Genomic DNA, 3,310 nt, shown 5'->3' with positions numbered 1-3,310 from the left:
GAAGGGAAGGGAAGGGAAGGGAAGGGAAGGGAAGGGAAGGGAAGGGAAGGGAAGGGAAGGGAAGGAGAAGGCTGTTACTAAATCAGATGAGGCAGTCGGCTGTTTTGACAATATCATTATCCAGACTTACGTATATATCTTTCAACTTCACTCAAGGTCTAATGCTCCTCTGTCATTCCAAAGGCTTAAGGATTAATAATTTTGCAAGTACTCAATTCTCAAAGACAAGGGAGCAATTTCAAATTGACTTTCAAATACATTCATGGAAACTGTATGTCCTGTCTCAGAAAGAATAATCCATTACATTCGCATATAAACAGAATCCTTAAATATGCAACAGATGTTCCATTTTTTTTGTAAAGCCCTTGAATTCATTGACAGGCCTTCGGCTAAACTGATGAATTAATTTGTTCAGGGCAGATTTCATAAATCCTCTAATAATTCTTGCCCTTACACATCTTGACTTGATTTCTGAGATCTACAGCATGTGTTTTAAATGTTTTAACCTTTACTACTTTAATCAGGTAACATTTATTTCAGGACTGGATGATGATCGGTCACTGAAAGATATAGTTGACTGGGAAATAAAATACAATTTGTCAGTTAAACAAAAGTGCTCTACATCTGAAATAAGAAGAAATCAGTCTGTGTTACTGGATCCCTGAAATACTTAGTGGTTTTGACGTCGGTCTCCTTCTCAAGGATACATAGTGCTGAATTGCTAAGTATTGCTGAATGTAGTACTGGTATGCAGAAAACCGTTGTCACTATGCTTATGTAAAGCTGATTTTCTGGGGGTAGTTTCAATGTAAGTATTTAATTTTATGCTGAAAGTTATTTGTATCTTTTAAAGTTATACTTATTTTTAATATTCAGAGGTTACCAATTTAAACAGTAATGAAATTAGCCAGAAAAACAAGTTTTGTTTAAGATACTTGCTTCATAGAAGTCTTTTTCTATAGTAACGCCTCTAATGTATTTATATCAAAGAATTCAAGGTGGTTTTATTAATAGATGTGCAATAAGATAAGTATATATAAAGTTTTTTTCATTCACTGCTAGACAACTGATATGCTGCCTGTCCTCTCGATAAATCATTATATGTTTTCTATAATAGACATCCAGAGGTACGAATCTACGATCTGTAAAATACAATGGACATACATTACATGTATATTATTTTTATTTCTGATGAAAGCCTTTAGCAGATCAAAAGGTCATTTCTTTTGCCTCTTCCATAACGTTTGTCACTATTTGGAATAGATGTCCCATGGACTTTTCTGAATCATCATAAAAAGCAGCCAAAAGTACAAAACCAAGTGTCTAGAAACAGGAAACCTAGCAAAGTTTGTTCATTTTTCCCTTGATATTGTCCACCAGGTTCTTTCTTGACAGTTTCTCCTTTGCAATAAGAGGTCCTTTAAAAGCTGCGATCTGGAGAAGTCAATCAAAATCTCTTGGTGTGTACTTTGTTTCATATATCATATTTGGCACAGTTTCTATTATAGAAATGCTGAGAAAGTATTATCCTTCAGAAATTAACTGCTTTTGTCTTACACACTACAGGGAATGTCCTGCAGGGTACATCTAGATTAGTTTTCTAAGGGATTGGGACTGATTCTAATGTGCTGTCCATATTACAGTAAGAAGGCAAACAGATCTTGTGCCTTTGGATTGCTCTCCGGAAACAAATCTAGACACTGGGGGAAAATGCCTACAGGAGTTTCCAAATTGTTGTCAGAAACTGTAGTCTAAATGAACTTCAGTATGTTGTAGAAACAACTCTGCAGTTAAGCATTTGCTATATTACCAAGTTTGAAACATATTAATGCAAAGTATGTGATAGGATAGACCTGCTACTGAAAACTGAATACAACCAAAGCTGCAAGAATTTCTTCATTATATATATATATATTCAAATACTTTACTTAATATTAACCACATCTGTCACAGCATCTCTGATACTTAATTAGTAACATATTGCTGCAGATACTGAGAAAAGCAAAGCACTTACAGCTAGGCAGCCAAGTGTGGGGAAGTTGAGTGAATTGTCTCAGAGAATAAAGAATACTTAGAGCAACAAAGGAATAAAAAAAATCCTTTGATTCTTATTTTCTCATTTCAAAACTCCAGATTCACATTGCTAAACTCAAATTCTAATATCAATTTTTACTGCTGTGTATTATTTACTGCTAAAAATTTGAATGTAAGACAGATTTCAACAAACCCCAAAATCAAGGCAAGTTTAACTGCAGAAATAGAAATCTGCAAAGAAATAACATAATTCATGCCCAAACTGGTTAAAATAATTTCATACAAACACCAGTCATTTTCTTGTATCAGCTGCAGTGGATGTAGTCCTTTGCAAATGACCATAGAGAAATTTGTACTGATTGACTCAGTGCTCATAGTTTTGGAATAACTGCGCCTCTAAGCAGAGAAAATAAAGTACTGTTTCAGTGTGCATACCACTTTCAATGGAAATACACTACCATAAGCAGCCACTGTCATTTAACACATGCAGTTCATTTGATAAATGCTAGTCCGCATGTATGAAAAGCTGAAAATTTCTTCAATATTGTGACATAAATAGTATAATATCTAACAATACATTTAGACTAAAAATTGCTGCAATAATTTGTCTAAGTGAATAGGTCTAAGGAATAAGTTATACAAAACAAGTCCTCTGCTGTCAGTGCAGATTGTGTATAAATCAGAAGAGTCCCCTTGTATAGCTATAAAAATAACTGTGCCTGGAATCAAGCCCTTCAGCTTGCCTTCAGTTTTAAATGAGTCAGTTTGGATATCAAAAAGCCACATCAACTGAGTGAGAGTGGACTTTTGTTTTTCTTTTCTTCTTTTTTTTTTCAGGTAGCTTTGCAGTCTGCGTTTTGCTCTGTCTTGTTGAAGAGAAAACAGAAACTCACACAAGCAAGCCAGTTTAAGAGTAGGTTAAACTTAGTATCCAATGATAGGCTGAAACTCTTATCTGCAAATGATGACAGTTTATGATGCCTACTTTCCTAAGCACCATAACTATAGTCTCTTAGGGTGAGCAGTAGCACATGAATTGAGACCAGGAGAAAAGACTTGTACTTAGTTCCTATAGAATCAAAATCCTGCATTAAAAAGAAAAGGCCTTATTGTAACTTTTAATGCATATATATGTAAAATAAATATAAAGCAGTTCAGACATCTGGGATGATGACATATAATATGATTTCAATTTTATTTCCTTCTCATCTTCCCTTTCTGTCTTTTCCTTTCACTTCAGAAAAGATTTCAGAGGGCAGCTAGAATTAGTTGCCTA

Source organism: Lagopus leucura, unplaced genomic scaffold, assembly GCF_019238085.1.
Source record: "Lagopus leucura isolate 7727_CA_CO unplaced genomic scaffold, USGS_WTPT01 Super-Scaffold_100018, whole genome shotgun sequence".
Lineage (NCBI taxonomy): Eukaryota > Metazoa > Chordata > Aves > Galliformes > Phasianidae > Lagopus > Lagopus leucura.
Note: the sequence above shows the minus strand (reverse complement) of the source record.